The 24,823-nt window shown below is 36.4% G+C and overlaps 1 protein-coding gene across 34 annotated transcripts in view; it reads left to right on the forward strand.

Moving 5' to 3' along the window:
• Window positions 1-24,823, forward strand: part of ZHX3 (zinc fingers and homeoboxes 3) — a 148,351-nt gene that overhangs the window by 60,549 nt on the left and 62,979 nt on the right. For 27 of the 34 annotated variants that reach the window (XM_007474333.3, XM_056811885.1, XM_007474332.3 and 24 more), the window contains one exon: window positions 14,514-14,610. The gene's annotated coding sequence lies outside the window, so the exon portion shown is untranslated. Of the gene's footprint in view, window positions 1-12,137; window positions 12,323-14,513; window positions 14,611-17,515; window positions 17,571-24,823 lie in introns of those variants that run through there. The other 7 variants (XM_056811903.1, XM_056811909.1, XM_056811907.1 and 4 more) reach the window with 3 other exon arrangements.

Raw genomic sequence — 24,823 nt, forward strand, 5'->3', positions numbered from 1 at the left:
AAAGTAATCTTAAGAAGGGAAGAGAAGGAACCTCCCATGCCAATGGGGTTCCCATTCCAATAGACTATCAGTAAGAAATTTTCCAAGTATGAAATATCCCAATGGTGAAATTTCCAACATTTATAAGTCTAAGGAATTTTGAGGTTTACACCCTGACCTGATCAAGATCAGAGTGAGATCAAAAGCTTAGGCCTGTGACAAGGAAATCACTTTAAAAGACTGATATATATTAATTTAAGGTCGCCAAGGAATTCAGCTAAGTAATTCCTAAAATGAAAACTCAAGTCAGCAGTCAATCTTTTATGGAGTTTAATTACAATAGGAGGAAGAAAGGAATTAGAGATAGAGAGAGAAAAAAAGGGAGAGAAGGGAATAGGGCTTAAATACCCCTTCTGTTAGGCTGGGCCAAAAGGCCCAAGCCCTTAGATAGCTGGGGCAAAGAAAGGAGATCAGTCCCTATTACTCACGTGACCAAAATGGAGAAACAGTCTCAGAGCCCCCACCTTCAGCTTCCTCCAGAGCAATCTCTCAGAGCACACTGCCACCACTCCGACCAACTCCTCAACCACCCTCCACGAGTCTTCAGACTCCCCTATCTTTAAGGAAACCATCCAAGTTGCCTCCCCTCAGTCCTCACATCTACCAATCACCTGTCCATCAATTTCCCTGTGCCAATGGAGGCTCTAGCTTAAACCCAGGACTGCCCAGAGGTCTCTGGCTTTTGCACATGTCTGTTGAAGGTCATATTTTCAAATAATTAAATCTTTGATCCTTTGCTACAGCCCTTTCTAAATCCTGTTAACCTGAGTAGGGTAGAGATTGGAATAATTAAATTTTGATCTAGGCTGCAGCCCTTACTCAATCCTGTTAGGACTGAATAGGGTGGAGATTGATTCCAAGTATCTCCATTGTATCAATTCTAAAATCAATCATGACTCAAAGAAATTCCTGTTCTATGCTTAAGCATAGGTCAAAGTCCTTTCCATTGTTCAGCAAAAGGTTTCTGTCCTAAAGTAATCTTAAGAAGGTAGGAGAAGGAACCTCCCATGCCAATGGGGTTCACATTCCAATAGTCAAGACCCACTATCAATAGGAAATTTTTCAAGTATGAAATTTCCCAATGGTGAAATTTCCAACATTTATAAGTCTAAGAAATTTTGAGGTTTACAGGCCCAAGCCTGAGGCAAGTCTTTAAGCAAACAACAAAAAAAGCACCTAACTAAAGAATTTTTATGGAAATAAAAAGCAAGGTACAGACACAGAAGGGAACAGTGAAAGCAAAAGAAACACACACAAAGCCAAAAAGAAAAATATGGATTGGACACAGATTCTGGAAGAGCAAAAAAAAGAGAAAAGGCTATTGAATTTGGCAACCAAGAGATTATTGGTAACTTTAGAGATAGCAGTTTTGGAGGAATAAGGTTAGAAGCCATATTTTAGAAGGTTAAGAAGAGACTAAGAAGAAAGAAAGTAGAAGCATTTACTATATATCAGTGATAGGGAACCTTTTAGAGATAGAGTGGTGGGTCCCACCCCCAGAGACCCTGTGCTGTGCTCCTTCCCCCTGAGTGCCAGGCATACCCCATCCCCTCCTTACCCCACATAGGGAAGGGAAAAAGCTCTCCCATTGGGCTGCTTGGTGATGGGGTGGGTGAAGTGAGTAATGTCCTCAATGAATGTAGAGAGGGAGAGGGGAGTGACCTGAGTGTTCTGCTCCCCTCTAGCTCTGCCACCTGTGAGTTGCCCACCTTATCCCCTGTGTACTCCCATTGGCTGCTGGGCAGAGGGGCAGGGAATGTGAAAAAATGTCATCAGGCTCAGTGGAGAGGGGAAGGGGAGCAGCTCTGCCAGGGTCTCTCTGCTTTTTTTGTAATGAACTCTTGGGGGCAACCGCATACCCAGAGAGGGCTTGATGTGAAGGAAGAAAAGGTGATAGAAGGCCTTTGAGTGATAAGAGATCAAAGAGTTCAAGGCAAATAACCTCAATTTTTCTAAGAAACTTAGAGAAAATGTCTAGTCTAATCTTCATTAATATAAAAATCTAACCACTTTTGCTTTTTGGCAGCACAGCTTTTGGTGTCTAGTTGGACTTTCATTACATAAAAGATTGCAAGTTTCTTCCCTTGTACTGGCCTACTTGTTGGGTTGATGATTGTAGCTGGTACCATCTAGTGTCCTAACTTTTCCTGCACAACCCATACTGCCTAAATCATCTTTCCCCATTCCCTGTATACTCTTGATTTTTGGGCTCTTATTTAGCCATCTGAAAGGTAGCTCTTAGTGTCTATTCTTATCAACTGATTCTGCCTCATTTCTGTATGGATAGCTAACTGACAAATGCAGGACTTAAACTGTCACCATTTCTCTTTTATGGACATTGCTTGTAGCTCAAACTATTCTTCTACCAATTTCACAATAAGATTCTCATTGGCTCACAGAGCTTATCCTGAGACTTTCTAAAATGACACCTTTACAACATGAGATTTTAAAGCATACATTCCAATTGACATGATTAATTCCCACCAAGACAAGAAGGGAACATGAGAACTAATCCTTCTTGGTGTTCAAGAAGTTCAATTCTTCCAGTAAAAAGGACTCACTACCTGTAGGCATTATCTCTAGCTCCTTTTTTTAGGATGTCTAGGGAATGCCCTGCAAAGACCAATGGTACCTGTAAAGGTAAATACTCTCATTTATTATATTTGGTCTTAATGCAGATACTCAATAACTGGAATAGACTTTTCTGATTTGTGGAGAAATAATCAGAGATTTTACTCATTTGAGTATATGTGGTAAGTTTTTTTTTATTTTTATTTTTGTTTTTTTTCTGTTTTCACCATTATTATGACTGACAAAATTAGTGTAATTTACTTTTAGTTATTGGATTGGGTTTAGTACAAGTAGTTTGTTTTTTATCAGATACTCTTTTCTAATTGAAGTTCAACTTGTAAATTATAAGATCATAGTTACAGGACTTGAAGGGACCTCAGAGGTCATATAATTCACCCCTCTAATTTTATAAATGAGGCCTAGGGGAGTTGTGACTTTGACTAAGATCATTCAGGAGTTACACAGTTTGAAGGCTGATATTTAAACCCAGGTACTCTTGACTCCCGAGTCATTGCTCTTTCCACTATACAGTACGGAACTCCACTGTTTATTTATTATTATTTTTTAAACCCTTACCTTCTGTCTTGGAATCAATACTATGTTTTGGTTCCAAGGCAGAAGAGTGCTAAGGGCTAGGGTAATGCGGGTTAAGTGACTTGCCTAGGGTCACACAGCTGGGAAATGTCTGAGGTCACATTTGAACCTAGGTCCTCCCATCTCTAGGCCTGGCTCTCAATCCACTGTTTATTAATTGATTCTTATGCATTGTGATTGGATTGAAACTATCCATTGGTCCACATGTAAAATTGCTACTGACTGACTAGTATTTAAAAATTCAACTCAAGGTAAGAACCAAAGAAATTCTAGCCACCCTTCAGCCTAATAACCCTATTGGCTTTTCCTTCATGAGATATATGATTTCATTCTCTATTTCTCTGAAGATTTTTTCAATTATTTTTTCTTTTTCTTTTTTTTAAAATATATTTTATTTGATCATTTCCAAGCATTATTCGTTAAAGACATAGATAATTTTCTTTTCCTCCCCCCCCCCACCCCCCATAGCCAACGCGTAAGTCCACTGGGCATTAGATGTTTTCTTGATTTGAACCCATTGCTTTGTTGATAGTATTTGCATTAGAGTGTTCATTTAGAGTCTATCCTCTGTCATGTCCCCTCAACCTCTGTATTCAGGCAGTTGCTTTTTCTCGGTGTTTCCACTCCCATAGTTTATCTTTTGCTTATGAATGGTGTTTTTTTCTCCTGGATCCCTGCAAGTTGTTCAGGGACATTACACCGCCACTAATGGAGAAGTCCATTACGTTCGATTATACCACAGTGTATTAGTCTCTGTGTACAATGTTCTCCTGGTTCTGCTCCTCTCGCTCTGCATCACTTCCTGGAGGTTGTTCCAGTCTCCATGGAACTTCTCCACTTTATTATTCCTTTTAGCACAATAGTATTCCATCACCAACATATACCACAGTTTGTTCAGCCATTCCCCAATTGATGGGCATCCCCTCGTTTTCCAGTTTTGGGCCACCACAAAGAGCGCAGCTATGAATATTTTTGTACAAGTCTTTTTGTCCATTATCTCTTTGGGGTACAGACCCAGCAGTGCTATGGCTGGGTCAAAGGGTAGATATTCTTTTGTTGCTCTTTGGGCATAGTTCCAAATTGCCCTCCAGAATGGTTGGATCATTTCACAGCTCCACCAGCAATGAATTAATGTCCCTATTTTGCCACATCCCCTCCAGCATTCATTACTTTCCTTTGCTGTTATGTTAGCCAATCTGCTAGGTGTGAGGTGATACCTCAGAGTTGTTTTGATTTGCATCTCTCTGATTATAAGAGATGTAGAACACTTCTTCATGTGCTTGTTAATAGTTTTGATTTCTTTATCTGAGAACTGCCTATCCATTTCCCTTGCCCATTTATCAATTGGAGAATGGCTTGATTTTTTGTACAATTGATTTAGCTCATTATAAATATGAGTAATTAAACCTTTGTCAGAGGTTTCTATGAAGATTTTTTCCCAATTTGTTGTTTCCCTTCTGATTTTAGTTATATTGGTTTTGTTTGTACAAAAGCTTTTTAGTTTGATGTAGTCAAAATTATTTATTTTACATTTTGTGATTCTTTCTATATCTTGCTTGGTTTTAAAGCCTTTCCCCTCCCAAAGGTCTGACATGTATACTATTCTATGTTTACCCAATTTACTTATGGTTTCCTTCTTTATGTTTAAGTCACTCACCCATTTTGAATTTATCTTGGTGTAGGGTGTGAGGTGTTGATCTATTCCTAGTCTCTCCCACACTGTCTTCCAATTTTCCCAGCAGTTTTTATCGAATAGTGGATTTTTGTCCCAAAAGCTGGGATCTTTGGGTTTATCGTATACTGTCTTGCTGAGGTCGCTTTCCCCCAGTCTATTCCACTGATCTTCCTTTCTGTTTCTTAGCCAGTACCAAATTGTTTTGATGACTGCTGCTTTGTAATATAGTTTTAGGTCAGGGACTGCAAGGCCCCCATCATGTGTGTTTTTTTTCATTATTTCCCTGGATATCCTTGATCTTTTGTTCTTCCAAATGAACTTTGTTATGGTTTTTTCTAAATCAGTGAAGAAGTATTTTGGTAGTTCAATGGGTATGGCACTAAATAGATAAATAAGTTTGGGTAGGATGGTCATTTTTATTATATTGGCTCGTCCTATCCATGAGCAGTTAATGTTTTTCCATTTGTTCAAGTCTAGTTTTAGTTGTGTGGCGAGTGTTTTGTAGTTGTGTTCATATAGTTCCTGTGTTTGTCTTGGGAGATAGATTCCTAGGTATTTTATTTTGTCTAAGGTGATTTTGAATGGGATTTCTCTTTCTAGTTCTTGCTGCTGAGCTGTGATGGAGATATATAGAAAAGCTGATGATTTATGTGGGTTTATTTTGTATCCTGCAACTTTGCTAAAGTTGTTGATTATTTCAATTAGCTTTTTGGTTGAATCTCTAGGATTCTTTAAGTAGACCATCATGTCATCCGCAAAGAGTGATAACTTGGTCTCCTCCTTGCCTATTTTGATGCCTTCAATTCCTTTATCTTCTCTAATTGCTACTGCTAGTGTTTCTAGTACAATGTCAAATAGTAGAGGTGATAATGGGCATCCTTGTTTCACTCCTGATCTTATTGGGAATGCATCTAGTTTATCCCCATTGCAGATGATATTAGCTGTTGGTTTTAGATATATACTGTTTATTATTTTTAGGAATGACCCTTCTATTCCTATGCTTTCTAGTGTTTTTAATAGGAATGGGTGTTGTATTTTATCAAAGGCTTTTTCTGCATCTATTGAGATAATCATGTGGTTCTTGCTAGTTTGCTTGTTGATGTGGTCAATTATGTGGATGGTTTTCCTAATGTTGAACCAGCCCTGCATCCCTGGTATGAATCCTACTTGATCATGGTGAATGATCCTTCTGATCACTTGCTGGAGTCTTTTTGCTAGTATCCTATTTAAGATTTTTGCATCTATATTCATTAGGGAGATTGGCCTATAGTTTTCTTTCTCTGTTTTTGACCTGCCTGGTTTTGGAATCAGTACCATGTTTGTGTCGTAAAAGGAGTTTGGTAGAACTCCCTCTTTGCTTATTATGTCAAATAGTTTGTGTAGTATTGGGATTAACTGTTCTCTGAATGTTTGATAGAATTCACAGGTGAATCCACCAGGCCCTGGGGATTTTTTCTTAGGAAGTTCTTTGATGGCTTGTTGGATTTCAATTTCTGATATGGGATTATTTAGGAATTCTATTTCCTCTTCTGTTAGTCTAGGCAGTTTGTATTTTTGTATATATTCATCCATTTCTCCTAAATTGGTGTATTTATTGCCATATAATTGGGCAAAGTAATTTCTAATGATTGCCTTAATTTCCTCTTCATCAGAGGTGCTGTCCCCCTTTTCATCTTTAATGCTGTGAATTTGCTTTTCTTCCTTCCTTTTTTTAATTAGATTGACCAGTACCTTGTCTATTTTGTTTGTTTTTTCAAAGTACCAGCTTCTTGTCTCATTTATTAAATCAATAGTTCTATCACTTTCGATTTTATTAATTTCTCCCTTAATTTTTAGGATTTCTAATTTGGTTTTCTGCTGGGGGTTTTTAATTTGATCGCTTTCCAGTTTTTTCATTTGCATTTCCAATTGATTGATCTCTGCTCTCCCTTGTTTGTTAATATAAGCATTCAGGGATATGAATTTACCTCTGATTACTGCTTTGGCTGCATCCCAAAAGGTTTGAAAGGATGTTTCGCCATTGTCATTTTCCTCGATGAAATTATTAATTGTTTCTATGATTTCTTCTTTAACTAAACGGTTTTGGAGTATCATATTGTTTAATTTCCAATTGGTTTTAGATTTGGTTTTCCATGTACCATTACTAATCATTATTTTTATTGCCTTGTGATCTGAGAAGGCTGCATTCATTATTTCTGCTTTTCTGCATTTGTGTGCTATGTTTCTGTGACCTAATGTATGGTCAATTTTTGTGAATGTGCCATGTGGTGCTGAGAAGAAGGTGTATTCCTCTTTATCCCTATTTATTTTTCTCCATATGTCTATTAATTCTAATTTTTCTAAGATTTCATTCACTTCTTTTACCTCTTTCTTATTTATTTTTTGATTTGATTTATCTAAATTTGATAATGGTTGGTTTAAGTCTCCCACTAGTATGGTTTTATTGTCTATTTCTTCCTTCAATTCTCCTAGTTTCTCCATTAGAAATTTGGGTGCTATATTATTTGGTGCATACATATTGATTAATGATATTTCCTCATTGTCTATAGTCCCTTTTAACAAAATATAATTACCTTCCCTATCCCTTTTGATCAGGTCTATTTTTGCATTGGCTTTATCAGATATCATGATTACCACTCCTGCCTTCTTTCTATCAGTTGAAGCCCAGAAGGTCTTACTCCATCCTTTAATTCTGACCTTGTGGGTGTCAACCCGCCTCATGTGTGTTTCTTGAAGACAACATATGGTAGGGTTTTGGATTCTAATCCATTCTGCTATTCGTCTACGTTTTATGGGTGAGTTCATCCCATTCACGTTCAAAGTTATGATTGTCATTTGTGGACTCCCTGGCATTTTGATTGCCTTCCCTAATTCTAACCTTTTCTTCTTCGGCTCTACCTTTTAGTCCAGTGATTTACTTTGAAACAGTCCCCTTGTCCCCTCCCTTGATGTTTCCCTTTTTAGTCCCTCCCTTTTTCTTCCCTCCCCCTCCCCCCCTCTCTTTCCCTCCCTTTTTGTTCTCCCTCTCCCCCTCCCCCCCTTGGTTTTCCCTTCTCCTTACCCTTGTTGGGTAAGATAGAATTCAAGATCCCAATGGATCTGGATGTTTTTCCCTCTCAGAGTTGATTTCCCTGAGATTGAGGTTTAAGTAAACCCCCCCCCCCTCTTCCTCTCCTTCTTATAGGAGTTTTCTTCCCCTCCCCTTCCCATATGAATCTTTGTGTGAGATTGATTATTCTATTTGGTCTTTCTTTACCCCCTATTTATACATTACATTTTCCCCACATATTAGTATACATAGGTTGATATAAATGTAGTCCTTATAGAAGAGAGTTTGAGTAAAAGAAGAAGATAACATTTTCCCCTTTCCTTAATATTTACCTTTTCAGGTATTCCTTGCTCTTTGATTTTCGGTATCAAACTTTCCACAGAGCTCTGGTCTTTTCTTTGCAAAAAGTTGGAAGTCTTCTATTTTGTTGAATGCCCATACTTTCCCTTGGAAGTATATAGTCAGTTTTGCTGGGTAGCTGATTCTTGGTTGGAGACCCAGCTCTCTTGCCTTTCTGAAGATCATGTTCCATGCCTTACGATCATTCAGAGTAGAACTTGCAAGGTCTTGTGTGACCCTGATTGGCATTCCTTTATATCTAAATTGTCTTTTTCTGGCTTCCTGTAGGATTTTTTCTTTTGTTTGATAGCTTTGGAATTTGGCAATTACATTCCTGGGAGTTGTCTTTTGGGGGTTTAGTGTAGAAGGTGTTCTGTGAGCTCTGTCAGTGGCTGTATTGCCCCCTTGTTCTAGAATCTCTGGGCAATTTTCTTTGATTATATCTTGTATCACCATGTCCAGTTTGGTGTTTATTTCTGGCTTTTCTGGGAGTCCAATTATTCTTAAATTATCCCTTCTCCCCCTATTTTCCAGATCTATCACCTTGTCGGTGAGATATTTTATGTTCTCTTCTAATTTCTTGGTATTTTGGCTTTGCTTTATTAATTCTTGCTCTTTTACACGATCGTTGTCTTCCAGCTGCCTGATTCTGGCCTTTAAAGCCTGGTTTTCCTTTTCAGTTTCATCATACCGGTTTTGTAGATGCGTGAATTTCTTTTGCATTATTTCCAACTTTTCCTCCCAGAAGGCTTCCATCTTTTTTGTCATTTCTGTTTCAAATTCTTCATAGGTTTGTGGAGAGTTTCCATTTCCTTTGGAAGGTTTTGGAGCATTTTCTTTTATATTATCTTCTATCTGCTCTGTATTTTGTATTTTGGCTCCATAGAATGTGTCCAAAGTCGCCCCTTTCTTCTTATTTTTCTTGGTATTTTGGGGCTTCTGTGCTTCTGTGGAGTTTTCCATCTCTGAATGTGGAGGATTGGCTTTTCTTGTCTCTGTCTGGTGTTCAGAGGCTTTAGTCCTGGGCAGATGGTTCTATGACTTTCCCTGGGTTAAACTGAATATGCCTCACTGGAACTGGAATGGAAGGGTCGGACCACGTTGCTTTCAGGAAGTTGCCTTCAGAATCGCTGGCCGTGAGGCTGTTTCGTTTGGCCTGCGGGGGGATGGGCTGCAGCTAACCCAAGCTCCGAGAGCAGGGACTTTCACTGAGACTTGGATAGCAGGATCCAGCCCGTGAGGCTGTCTTTCCCGCCCTGAGGGTTGCTGTTGTTTCGACCAGCTCTCTGTAGCGGGAGCCCCAGGCAGTAACTTTCACTGGGACTCGGGTAGGGTAGAAGGCCCTGAGGGTTCTGCTCTCTGAGCCCGGCCGGGCTGCGGCTTCCGGGAGCCTTGGACTCTGCGCTCCTACCCCTGAGGTCCGAGTGATCTCGGGTTCTGGCTTTTGAGGGGAGCCGTACCTTTTGAACCGGGTCCAGGTCCAGGAGGAGGGTTCCCAGGGTCTGTGCTGTTGATCGTTTTGAATTTCGGCGCCTTAGGAGCTTATATTTTGAGATAGGTCGGGAAGGGTTTTCCGGAGATCTGAACTTGAGCTTTCTCTAAGCCGCCATCTTAACCGGAAGTCAATTATTTTTTCTAATTGCTAGTTTCCTTCATATCTAAACTTTTTAAAACAATTTTTTCCTACATTACTAAATCTTGTTCTAAATCATTTTGCTATTTGTTGTGCAAAGAGAGAGCAGACAATGCCCAAGGCATATTTATAACTTTAAACAGTTTTTCTCTTAAGAAAATATATGGATCCAACCATTCTGGATGGCAATTTGGAACTATGCTCCAAGGGCTATAAAACTGGGCATACTCTTTGATCTAGTAATGCCACTCCTGGGTCTGTATCCCAAAGTTATAATAAAAAAAAGGGGGAAAGGATGTATTTGTACAAAAATATTTATAACTGCTCTTTTTATGGTGGCAAGGAATTGGAAATTGAGGGGATTACGTGGGAAATGGCTGAACAAATTGTGATACTTGTTGGTGATGGAATACTTTTTAATGCTATAAGAAATGATAAGCAAGATGACTTGAGAGAATTCTGGAAAGATCTGCAGGAACTGATGCAGAGCGAAATAAGCAGAACTGGGAGAACATTGCACACAATAATGGCAATATTATACAATGATTAACTGTGAAAACTTGACTACTCTCAGCAATGCAATAATCTGGGACAATTCTGAAAGACTTAGGATGGGGAATGCTATCCACCTCCAGAGAATGAACTTTTGGAGTCATCTTTCAAATCAACGTATTTAGGATTTTATTTTGGGATTTTGGTTTTGTACAAGTTTGCTCTTACAGCAATGACCAATATGGAAGTGTGTTTTGCATGACAATAAAAAGAAAACAAAGAAAAAGAAAATAAAAACATGCCTGTTGATGCTGGTGCTGGATAACTCCTGGTTAAAGGAAATACTACATATTAGCCTTAGGCAATTTTATCTAATTTAGCCACAATTTTTAGAGGAAATGATGAATATATTAACAGCTTATATTTCTATAGCTACCATACCCCTTCTACTTCTGATGTTATTCTCCTTGTTGAACTGGCTAGTTTCTCATATTCAGTATTGTTTCAAAACTTTTATTGTTGGCTTTCTATGGCATTCATTTCCTGATTTACTCCCACCCACCACCCACTCAGCAAGTCCTGATACAAAGAAAAACAATTAAGCATGTTAAGACTGAAAAAGTAACTCATTTGACAATGCAAGGGTATATGTTACATCCTCTGTTCTCTAGAACCAAGATTTATTAATCATTTAATTTGAGTTCATCTGTCTTTAAGCATTTCTTTCATTTATGTTATAGTGATTGAGAGCATATTATTCTGATGGTTATTCATAATTTCATAAGAGGTTTTCCTATTTTCTCTGAAATTTTCATGTCTTATTCTTTGCTGCAATAATTCCATTATTCCACCAAAATTCCATTATGTTAATATTTTCATAATTTGTTTACACCACCCCTCCACCCCATTTAACGAGTAGCCTCTTTGTTTCCAGCTTTATGCTACCACAAAAATACCACCAAAAAAGGTGTATATAGGACCTTTATTTTCAAAGCCCAGTAGTGGGATCACTGGATCAGAGGATATTAACAATTTAGTGACTTTACTCAATACAAATTCAATAGTTGGACTGATTTGTAGTTTCAGTAACAAGTCATTCATGTACTTGTTTTCATTTGTTTTCATTTTTAACTATTGGAGAATTTTTTTCATATAGCTGTTGATTCCTTGCATTTCTTTTGAAAACTCCGAATATCTTGTAACTTGTAGGGTCTGTCCACCTCTGGGCTACTATGTTTAAATTTTTCTGGGTTGTATTTATCTAATCTAGTTTGTTAATCTGTTCTTTCTTTTTTAAAATTACTACCAAATAGTTTGAATGATTAATGCTTTGTAATATAACTAGAGATCTGGTACTAAAAGTCTGATTGGGACTATTTTTGAGAGAGATGTTAGTATTATATGTGATATGCTACCAGTCATTCTCCTCAGTGCATATTTATTAAGTAGTTAAACACAATTCATAATCTCTATCAGCAGCAGAAGAAAGTGTAAATAAAACTATTTAAATATAAAATGGAACTAGAAATTCCCAGGTTCTTATGCCACTTGTCACCATAGTCCTGTCCATTTCTCATTCCTTCTCTGTGAAATGAGTATTGTAGGATTCTGAGATGAATATTTTTTTAAATTTTGTAAAGAATTTTAGAGATGGAAAGCAATATATAAAAATTGTGAATTACTATTATTAAAAAAAACCTAAAGATACATCATAGGTTTTCTGTGACCTCACAAGCGACTCTCAATTTGCTGTCTTGGTTACCATGTGGCTGTTGGAACTCAGGTGCTTTGTAATGTTACTACATTGGGAAAATCCCTTCACTGCCCTAGCTGCAGCCAGGAGAACTCAAAAGACAGATGATCCCAAGTGGGTTCCTTCTTAGAATCACAGTTACAAGAATTGGTGCCTCATTTTCATTTATTGGAACTGGTAAAGCTTTATCCTTGATGGAGGAGCCATAAGTGGTTTTATTTATCTTGCTAGTTGATTGATTGCTTTACAAGTAAATGTGGGACCGAAATCAGTTAATTTCTGTGTTTTGTTTGAAAGTTTATGCTTAACGTGAAAAAAACTCGAAATTCTGTTTAGAAACAAAAGAACTCATGATTTTCTGAAAATTATAATTTTAAGGTAGCACAATAAGGCTGGCATTGCTAAATTGCAGTCATTTTCTTTTAGGCTATATAGCTGTAGCAAGAGCATTGTACTTAGGAGTCAGTAGACCTGGTTGAAGTCATTACTCTGCCACTAATTATTTGTGTAACCTTGAATAAGTCATCTCTTTGGGTTTTTATTTACTCATCTATAAAATGGGGGGTTTGGATTAAGATAATTCCCCAAGGACCTTTTCAGCTCTTAACATTCTATGATTATAGATTTTTGCTCAGTCCCTTTGTAATATTTCTTTGTAAAATATCTAATGTGCTCCATATACTGAAACATTGAGAGTACTTGAAATGTCATCAAGTTAATGCTCAAGAATAAGAAAATTCCAATGGTCATACAATATCTATACCAATTTTTTAATGTTAGTTCAAAGCCTATATTTAAAAACTTTAAACTTGAACCTCTTGATTAAAATTTTCTTTAGGCTCCTTTAATTAAAAAAAAGGCACTTCAGCTAATTATTTATATAGAAAGGAATTTGGGATTTAAAGAAGCACCTTGCTTAAAAAGGTATAAATGTTTTATTAATAACAATAATCCTGCTTTTTCTAAATGAAGGTAATGCTGATAACTGACCCTCAGTAGTGTCTGCTACTTCTCCAGGAGTGGTAATAGATAAATCTTTCTCCTAGTCTTATTTATGAACATTCATATGCAAGCTGGCCAAAACAGCAAGCCTGGGGTCTTAGAATAGAGCAAAGCTAATCCACAAAAGTAAAAAACCTGAAGCTTGGAGCATCAGTGCTATATTCTAATCCACCAACTATAATACTAAACATCAGTTATGGTAGAGTTTAGCATTGAAAGAATTATTATAAAAAAAGGTCTGCTAAGAGGCAAATCCATAATAAATGTCTTCATTAATGAAATTGAAGTAGATAAGGAAATTTTAGGTTAAAATATTTGTGCTTATGGTTTCATTTAGATTTGCATTAAGGATTTTCCTATTGTGAAAGTTTTTAGTTATGGGACACAGATTCATTGCATAATCACAAGCACTTATATATTCTTTTTCTTTAAACTTTCTCAGAAAAAAAAGTTTAAGAATTTGGATTTTTAAATCAGAATTATATTTTGAACTAACTGGTTTTAGTAAAATTAGTCATAGCTTAAAATAGAAATATAGAATTAACTAGAACCTGAACTGCTTCTTAGGCCTGAACAGGCTCTAACACACACTTAAGATTTTACTTTCACTAATTGTTTTTATTGATCCACTGAACTTGCTTAACCCTAAGTCTAGTAACTCATTTTCAAATTTAGAGATTATCTATCACTCTTGTTTCTACCTGAGATTCTTTCATTTGGAGGCTTTTTCATTCATTATGAACTTCTTAAACAAAGGATTTTCTTATAAGAAAAAGAATGTGAAATTCTAATTCAGTGTCTGAAACTTTTGTTTCACAGAATCTGTAAGGTCTCTGAAACACGACTAGAATTTATTGAAAGAATAATCATGTACAGTCTCAGTTTCTGGTCCTTCATCTTTAGGCCTCAGTACAGTACTACACCAAAGGTTGGAATTTAAGAAATAGAAAATTTATCTACATCCCTCAAAACCCAGAAAATTTGCATAAACTTAAAACTTAAAGACCTAGCCTAAACATTTGGTTTTTGTTATTTCCTATTAACCATAATAAAAGTCTTGGTCAGAGAAGATGGTGTCTAACCCTTCTTATAGATAGTTCTAGTTTCAATTATGCATCCCAGCATCTACTTACATTTTTAATTCCATTATGTTACTTTTTATTGTATTTAGGTTTTTCTCTAGTATTCTTTGGTTCCCCTAAAGCCTAATTCATTTTGCTAGCTTTTTTCCCCATAGTTCTTGTAAAAAGATTTGGCAGTAGAGAAAACTGAAACTATTCAACCAAAATGCCCACTTTATTTCTGAGTGATTTTCCTCCATGAAACTTGATGCTATGTTTCATAAAATTTATTCTATCTTCCACAGGGCTGAATCGTAACCACAGGTGCTGCGACAAAGAACACTTTAAAGATGCATAAAAGTCTGTTTAAGGTGAAGGGGAAGAACTGGAGAAAATAATGAGGTAAGGAAAGCTTATATTTCCCACCTAAATAGAAAGCATCTAAATCTTAAATCTTGCTTACAACTCCAGTTTTTAGAATTTTCCATTTAGTGATGCAGTGTGAATATCATTAATAAGAAAAACCAGATGGAATTGTGACCTGATACAACCATTCTGGAGAACAATTCAGAACTGTACCCAAAGGGGTATAAAATTGTTCATACCCTTTGATCCTGTAATACCACTACTAGGCATGTATCCCAAAGAGATTTTTAAAAGGGGGCTGGGCCTTTTTGTACAAAAATACAGCACCTCTTTTTATGGTGGCAAAGAATTGGATGCCCATCAATTGGGGAATGGCTAGACAAATCATGTTATATGATAATAATAGAATCCTGTTGTACTATAAGAAATGATGAGCAGAATGATTTCAGAAAAAGCTGGAAAAACCTACATAAACTGATGCAGAATGAAACAAGCAGAACCAGGAGAGCAGTTTACATAATAACAGCAATATTATATAATGATCAACTGAAAAAATTAACATCTCAGCAGTACAATGATCTAGGACAATTTTGAAGGATTTATGATTAAGAATGTTATCTATCTCCAGAGGAAAAATTGTTGGAGTCAGAATGCAAATCAAAGCGTACTGTTTTTCATTTTATTTGTGTTTTTATTTTGGAGTTTTGGTTTTATATCAGTATTTTCATACAATGAATAATATGGAAGTATATTCTGCATGAGAATATATGTATAACCCTGATCAAATTGCTTACCATCTCTGGGAGGGGAGAGGGAGGAAAGGGAGGGAGGAAATTTGGATCTTATAATTTAGTAAAACATGTTGAAAACTGTTATTACATGTAATTGGGAAAGGAAAATATCTTTTAAAAAAAGAAAAGAAAAACCAATCACAATTATAGTCTATAGCACTTCTGTACATGGCATGCTTTTTGGTTGTTTGTAAAGGTCTTTTTCTCTTAAGAAATTTTTCCTTCATAAGTTTGTTTAACAGAAAACTTTTATTAAATTTTTAAAAATCAAGAAGATAAAGATTATACAAATTAGGATAGATGGTCTGTGAGAAGGCAAATTGGATAGGAACATTTTAGATATTAATTAGTTTGATATTGTCTACATGAAAAAGAAATTTGATTAGTCTTTGAGACTCTGAACTTGTTGAATATATTTTGTGTCTGTTCCTGCAATTGCCCTTTGTGATCTTTTTTAGCTTAATGGAAGATCTATCTTTGTGCATCATTCCTTCATTTTTAATTTAATTCAATTAATTCAATTTTTAAGTCCTTACTAAATATAGAAAACTAGATTACAAACTCTGAGATAACCTGAAAATCTAAAATACTTATTACCCAATCTGCATGCATATGAATACTTAATATGTTTTAACTCCTTTGTGCCCCTATCTAATAAATTCTCAGAACTAACATAGATTCTCAGGAGAAAGGAAAAAACATATTTGACTACAATATTGATAAAATCTATACAAGGGCAATGAGGTAGATATTAGTAATCAGACATAGTACTTATCCTAAAGAAGCATGAAATTTACTAGGGAAAACAATAAAGAAAAAGAGGTAATGAATATGGTTATTTCCCCCCTTGAAATAGATGTTTTAATGCAGTTAATTTCTTTTTAAAAATTTTATCATATCTTTATTTATGACTTTTACATCACATTCATTTCTAGCTTTATTCCTCCTGTTTGTCTAGGAAGCTCCAGAGGGCTATGCCTCATAACAGAATTTTAAGAAGAAAGAAGGGAAAAATATAGTGCAACAAAACTAAACAGTGTGTCAGTAATGTCTGACAGCATATGCAGCATTCCTCACCCTAGTCCTCCATTTATACATTGATGAGAAGGAGGTGCATTTTCCACAATTATCCTCTTTGGGGCTATACTTGGCCATTAGAAGTATAGTGCCCAGTCTGTATTTTTAGCTCTTTCCATTTATACTGTTGTAATCAACTATCATGCATATTGTTTTTCTGATTCTTTCACTCTGTATCAGTTCATATAAGACATCCCATACTTATCTGAGTTTTTCATCTTGAAATTTTCTTCTGGTGCAGTAAATATTATATTTATGTAACACATTTTATTTAGCCATTACTAGTCAATAGACATCGATTTTTATTTCCAGCCCTTTGCTATAAGTTGTCTTTAAGTTATTTTCTTCTTTTGACTTTCATTATAAAATCTAGAATCAGTTATGAAAGGAAAAAAAAGTCCTGATAGTCTAAATTTAAATATGTGAAAAGAAGAGAAAATATCCTTTATTCGACTACATTTTCACCTCCCCTCTTTCTTTATAAAACTCATCAGAATTTCTTCCTGATAACATCCCCTACTTTTGCTTTGATCCAGTTATTTATAATAGTTTGAGTTATTTACAATGTCTTGATCTTGGGGAGAAGAGAGATTCATAGATAGATAGAGAAAGAATGAACATTCAAACATTATTCCCTAACATGTCAGGGGCCCACATTCTTCTGCCTTAGTGGTATCAAACTCAGATAGAAACAGGTACTACTAAACCACACATAAGGATCCCTTTGAGTAGGACATTTGACACCTCTGCTATATGCTGCCTTAATCCCTGGTCGAAGTGGGGGTGGATGTTCCAGATCAGAAGATTTATAATTTGTCAATTTCTGGATAATACTAGCCTCACCGAATTCATGTCTGGAAGCAACATGCCTGCTAGATGAGTCCTCATCTCAACCTCCAGTGACCTGAGGACCCAGAGGTCACCCCACAAAAATCATTCCTTGTTCCTCAGAGCACTGATGATGGGACTGATTTCAAAACATAGCCAAGACTCTAACTCCTGAATTCCCATGGTTAGATTTCCCAATTTTTTGAAAGAATCCTAAAGTGAGATCTTTTTCTTCCTTCACTTAGAACAGAAAAGAACAAATGAAAAGGCCAGCACAGTACTTGATACCTAATACACATAGTAAGTGCTTAATGTTTCTCCATTACCTCTTTGTCCTTTGTAACCATTGTTGATGCATAAGATTCAGCAATTTTATGTTTTGAGAAAATCAGTGCTTGTTAAGTAAAATTTTTTTAAAGATTAATCTAAATACTTCAGTATAAAATGATCAAATATCACATAAAATGTTTCTTGTTCCTTGTGCACATGATAAAAACCAGTGCCATCAGTTTCTTTGTTTGCCTCTGCAAGCAGCATCCTTTCACTTAGCTACAACTTCCTTCTTTCTTCAAGTTTTATTACAACAAGAATGTGAAAACATGGTTTAGTTCTTCTAGGAGCATGTTCAGTTGTTGATGAATGGAGAAGGATCTCATACTTAGAGTATCAACAACCAGGTTAATATCTGAAGTCTAAAAATTGTGTGATTCTTAGCCTTCTTTCCCATGACTCTGCTGCCATCATTGCAGAAGTAAAAGGAAGCCATTTTTTATTTTTCTTCATTCTGTGGCCAGAGAAATCACCCACTATAAGAAAGCCAGGAAAGTCAAGAGAAAGAGATGAGGAGGAATACTAGGACTGGAAGACAGTGAAAATGCACTTAAGTGGGGAGATGGAACAAGAAATAACTAGGAGGCCATTGTCTTGGGATTGCAGAATACAGGGACGGGAGAATAGTATAGGAGAATACTAGAAAGATAGAAAGGGACCCTAGTTATAAAAGACTTTACAAATTAAAGATAGGATTTTATATTTGATTCTGGAGGTAATAGGGAGCCCTTGGAGTTTATGGAAAAGGAGTAGAGTAGGAGGGCAGGAAGTGTGACATAGACCTTACCTGAGGAATATAAGTTTGACAGCCTACATCAATAGGATCAAATGGAGTAGAGAGACAAGGTTAAGGAGACAAAGCAGCAGATTAATGTAATAATCTCCCAAGTGGCCAGCTTTCTATACTTAGCTCAGCTGTTCCTTACAAAGCCAATGCGGGGCCTTAATTTTCCAGCTAGTAGAAGCCACTAGACCAGTGGTTCTCAACCTTTCTAATGCCATGACCCTGCAATACAGTTCCTCATGTTGCAGTGAGCCCAAACCAAAAAATTATTTTGGTGACTACTTCAAACTGTAATTTTGCTATAGTTATGATTCAGAATGTAAATACCTGATATGCATTATGTATTCTCATGGCTACAAACTGAGAGGTTGAGAACCGCTGCTCTAGAGCTTATGTTTTACTGACTTAACCTTCAAAATCCTAGGGTCTCTTCCATGCCATGAATGAGATATTAGAATATAATTTTGTGGCCTTCTATAACAATAATTCTATAGTCATATTGTTTGGTATTTGCATTGCATATTGTATTGTCATTATAATTATATGACTCAGGTTTAGGAATTAAAGTGAATGACAAATGTTTCAGGGACTGAGAAAATTGGCAATTAGTACAATGTTGGTGGAGCTATGAATTAGTCTATCTGGAAAGGGATTTTGAAGTATGCCTAAAGAGTCATTAAATTGTATAACTTTTGACTCAGATCTTTGACTCTAATACAAATAGCAGACATTACTTCAAGGTATACCCCAAAGAAAGAAAGAAAAAGAAAAAAGTACTCCAACATACTAACAGAAATTCATAGGCGATAAGAAATTATAACAGTGAAGGTTTTGACGGAAATCTAGAAAGACTTTGAAACAATGTAGAGGGAAATGAGTGAAAGCTGTTATGTTAACAGCCAACCTGAGAGGTGTGAGATGGTGCTTTAGAGATGTTTTAATTTATATTTCTCTAATCAGTAATGATTTAGAGCATTTTTAATATGATTTTAGCTTTGATTTCTTCTGAAAACTACCTGTTCATATCCTTTGATCATTTATCAAATAGGGAATGACTTCTGTTATAAATTTGACTCAAATCTTAAATTAGACCTTTATCAGAGAAACTTGCTGTAAACTTCCCTACCCCCACCCCTTGTTGCCTCTGCTTTTCTCCAAATGTTAGCAGCATTGGTTTTGTTAGTGCAAAATTTTTTTAATTTCATATAATCAGAATTATCCATTTTATATATTGTAATGCTCTCTTATCTCTGGTTATAAATTCTTCTCTTATTCATAGATCTTGTAGTAAAGTATTCTCTACTTCCATAATTTTCTTATGATATCACCCAGAGATGTGTACCTAGTTTCTGCAAAATTGCTTTCCAGTTTTCACAAGGACTGTCTTTGGCATCTTTTTGTATCCCCATATCTTAGCACAATGCTTGGCATATAGTATACTTAATACATGTTATTGATTAATTAAAGTTAAGGTCAAAATCATCAAGTTGGAAAAAAGCTAAATATGATTTTTTTAAAAGAGACTTTGAATAATGTCAGTAGCTTTAAGCTGATCTTTTAAAATGAGCCTTCAATACCAAAATGTTTGGAAGTAAAAGACACACTATATTGACCATTATTGCCATTTCCTAGAAAACTTTAACTTATATAAGACAGTAGCCATAGCAAAAAGAGGTCAGGAAAGCCCAGAAATCTCCTTAGCTGAAAAGACCATTTACTTGCTATATAGAAAGTAGGAACCAAGAAAAACCCTAATTTAGAATAGACTCTGCAAAATACTATGTAAGGGAATGGAGGAAGATAGCAAATAGTATTGTGTTTTATATAGTATTGTGTTTTAAAACACATTTTATATAGTATTGTGTTTTAAAATGGAAGCAAAAAAGCAAGTCTTATAAATATTTTGGTTTGAGACTTCCCTCCATGTCCCACCATGAGCTACATCATCCCAATGACATTCATGACTGAAACCGACATAAAGACAACAAATGGAATAGATTTTTCAGTGTTTCTGTAATCTATTTTATTGTCATGACAGAAGAACCATGACATTTAAACTCTAATGCCTTGGTCCTCAATGTATGCAATAAGAAAAAATAGAAATGACATTTAGGAAAATAAAATTAGAAAAAATGGCTAGACCAGACCAAGTAAAACCTGATGGCATCCCATCTGGAAATACGAATATAATGAAATGTTGCTATGCTGTGAAGAATGACAAATGGGTAAAATTCAGAGAAGAATGGGAACATTTCTATGAACCAATAGAAGGTAAAGAAAATAACTCATAGAACAAGATACACAATTACTACAATAATATAAAAGAAAAGCAGCTTAATTTGTAATCTATTATTAATAATCTTAGTCTCAGAGGACTGAGGATGAAACAGATACAAATTGATTGGTTTTGCTGAGTTCTAATGCATTTTGCAGGAAGGTTCAATTGGGAAGGGGAGTACATAGTAAGAAAGGATTAAAATGTAAAAACAAAAGACATCAAGAAAACTTTTTTCAAGAAGAAGAAAATCTGTACTATAGGTAATATATTATTTAAAGCCTTAAGGGATTACTCTATAAGATAGGAAAGAGAAGATACCAAAATTAAAATACTAGAATGGAAAAAATGTATATGAGTACCCCCAATAAATCAGCTGACTAAAAGATCAATAACTATCAATTAAACACTTATCTTCATAAAATTTTTCTGAGAATGATTCACTTATTTATATCAAGAGTGTTCTGGATGAGAATATAAAATAGATCAGGTAAGTTTCTGCAAATTATTTTGTTGATTTTATATTCCCAAGTTTCCCATTACAATGAAATGACTAATTCTATAAGCAACTGGCAAAAGAAGTCTGGAGACAAATGATTTTACTTTGAATGTCAGAATATTATTCATTTCATTAAACCATTAATTATGTAACTTTTTTAAGAGAAAATATTTATAATAGGGAAAACTAAGTGGCTCAGTAAATTGAGAGCGCCAAGCCTAGAGATAGGAGGTCCTGGGTTCAAATCTAACCTCAGACACTTCCCAGCTGTGTGACCCTGGGCAAGTCACTTAAACCCTATTGCCTAACCCTTACCATTCTTCTGCCTTAGAACACAGAATTGATTCTCAGAGGAAAAGTAAGATTTTTATTTTTAAAAAAGAAAGTAATGAAAAAATACTTATAATGGAACCCAAAATGTAAATAGAACTTAAAGGCTTTTCTCCAGTAAGGAGTCTTTCAGGCATATCAGGTCATACAGTATTCTTTATTAATTCAACAATAGAGATACCTTTGTTTAGTGATTCTCTTATTATTTATATTAAGCAAGACAGAAGTCAAGACTTGCTAAAGGTATCTATGCCATTATGAAACAGATGTGCAGTGTACAATTTGAAAGGTAATCTATATATAGACAGCAAAATCCTCCATTTTTGTTGATACTGTACTGATTACCTCAAGCCCCAGATTATTGTGACAATTCCTCAACAAGATTTGTTTTATTCTTTATGTATGGAAGTTTTCTTGTTGATTATTAAGTGTATAAGAAAAAGGAAAAAAAATTAAAGGAAAAAGAATAAAGATCATGAAGATCCCTTTTAGGAATTTTATTGCAAAGATGAGCAATAGATGATATATATACCACTGATCACCATTTTAAAGTACATTCTAATAGCCAGCATTTATATTATGCTTTTAAGGTTTTCAAAGTACTTTTGAAAAAAAACAAAACATTTCATTTGATCCTAACAGTAGCCCTATGAAGTAGGTACCATTATCACCACTTTACAGGTGAGAAATATGAGGTTGAGGAAGGTTGTGATTTGCCAAGGTTCACATGGCTAGCACTTGAACTCAGATCTTACTTCTAGCCTCATCATTCAACTATAAATGGCTCTTTCCAAAGTTGCCTTGCATATCTTATTGGCCAATTCCTATGGCCTTTTCAGAATCCTTCTTCTTCTTCTTCCTTCCCTCTCTGAAATCTTTGACATCCTGTTCTTCTTCTTGATATTCTCTTCTCTTAAGGTTTTCATGACACTGACTTCCCTGGTTTTCCTCTTACCACTTCATCTTGGTATCTTCATAAAGGCCAAATCTGTTAAAAGTAGCTATCTCTTCCAAGACTTTCCTGGGCCCTCTTCTTTTCTTCTTCTATATTTTGCTTGGCAATCTCACCAACTTATATAAATTCAATAATCATCTAGATGCAGATGATTCTCAGATCTATTTCTCCAGCCCAATTCTCCTGACCTCTAATTTTGCATCTATGACTGTTGAACATCTTTGTTTTTCCCCCAATGGTTTATTTCATATAAAAAATGGGCAACAATAGCAAAGATATAAATATCATTCTTGTTTATTCCTCTTTCCTTTCACTCAAGTTTTGTGGTCCAGAGCAACAGGTATAGGATAAACAGCTGGAGCATTGTCATCAGAGAGCACAAGAGGAGAGAAGAATGCCTAAGGCTCACAGTGACTAGGTTTACTGAAGCTATCAGATTAGAAAACTGGACTTCCCAAGGCTCTTGATCTGGGAAGCAGATAGAGATCTTAACTATATAACAATGTAGATTTATTATCAGTGTTGGTTACATCTCTCCTCTCCTTTCCTCTCCTACATTAGAGCCTAGAAATGGCCAGTTTTAAAGAAGGTCACCCTGTTCTAGTGTTCTCCCTTATTTACCAATTATCCTTAGAGACAGAAGGGTTAGCTGTCAACTAGTCATCTCACTAGTTGAAGCTCATATGGATTTCCTGATAAGTCTCTCTTGATCAGAGACCATACCCAGGAAGTACCAAGGGTTACTCAGCCTGCAGCCATCACTGTCCTTACGGCCATTTTGAAGCCCTGGAAAGGCAAAATGCTCCCAGGCCTGGCTACCCTCACAATGCTTGAAGAAAGAAGGCTGCTAGACCTGCTCTCCAATCATTCTTTCCTCAGGATCTACCTGTAGCCACCTGGAGGTCATGAATCTTTAACATTTATTAAGCAATTATCCCATTTGGGTGACCTGAACTAGTATCAGCCCTCCATATCATGAATAGCCTTAGGATCTGGTCCAGATGAAGAGAGAGCTATCCAGGAGAACATGATTACCCTTATAGGCCCAGAAGTCAGCCTCTTTGCCATAAACAAGGTGGGTTTCATTCACAGAGCACTTCAAAATCTCTGGGGCCAAGTATCATGGGGTCCCACACATTTCTCAGAGTTTCGTTCCAGGTTTCAAGTGTCAAGAAGAACCAAAGTCAGAAAAATCATATTTTCAAACTGTCATCTAGAAGAATATTCTCAGCTTCAGATCACAAGGTACAATATTGTCGGTATGAAGAAAACTCAAGGCTTCCATAAGAGTCTGTTTGATAGACCTGGCCTCCTGACTTCTTCCTCTGTGAGGGCAATCTTCTGTGATATGGTCAAACAGCTCTCCTTTCTGTATCAGGTCAAATACTAGGAACATGAAGCTATAAGATTTGTAGTAATCGGACTTCCGGGTAAACATGGCTACAATCTAGACGCGACTCGCTTCCCCTCCCCGGCACCGAACAAAATAGACTACCTCAAAAGAGCATAAAAATCACCTTTGGAAGAACGGAGAGACTCTCCAGTACACCACAGAAACGAAGATACATGGGGTTTGAACATTTCCACACTATAATGAGGAGGAAAAGCTCACACAAAAACGTGAACTGGGCCGCCCCTCCCCCCCCAAACCAGAGTAAGCTATCAGAGCGCTCACTGGTACAGCGAGTGAGTGAGGAGCGTCTCTGTCTGGGGGGGCACACCAGGGTCCTTGTGATCTAAAGACTTCAAGGAAACGACCTCTCAGGGCGGTTTCACAGGAGAATCCTGCACTGAGCACAGGGGGCTGCGGAACTGAACTCTGGGGCAGTTGCGCAGAGCACCTGGGCAGAGCTGAACACCTGGGCAGGCTGAGCTGATTGCCTGGGTGGTTGGGCTGAACACAGGGGCCCCATGCTCTAAGAAACCTCGGAGGCTGGGAAGAACTAGTCTGAGGCAACCTAAATTCACAGAAAACCCGCCCATATCACCCAGACCCCAGACCAAAAAGAGAAAGTGGAATAAAACCACCAAAGGGGTGACTCACATGTCCCAAAATCAAGCCTCCAAGAAGAAAGGGGGGGGGGGAGTGACTATTGAAAACTTTTATGGAGGAAGTACCTAAGGAAAAGAAGAGAATGAGGATGAAATCCAAACAAAATCAGAACATGCCTCCCAAAATGGAAACTATCCACAAGCTCTGGAAGATCTCAAACTGGAGCTTACCCAAAAGATGGAAACCTTTTGGAAAAAAAATAGGAAAAAGAGATCAGCAGTCTGATAGACAAGACTTCACAATTGGAGAAAGAGCTGGAAGCATCTAATAGAAGGGCAGACAAAGCTGAAAAGCAAAACCAGTCCCTAATGACCAGAATTAAGCAAA

This window comes from Monodelphis domestica, chromosome 1 (genome assembly GCF_027887165.1).
Source record: "Monodelphis domestica isolate mMonDom1 chromosome 1, mMonDom1.pri, whole genome shotgun sequence".
Classification (NCBI taxonomy): Eukaryota; Metazoa; Chordata; class Mammalia; order Didelphimorphia; family Didelphidae; genus Monodelphis; species Monodelphis domestica.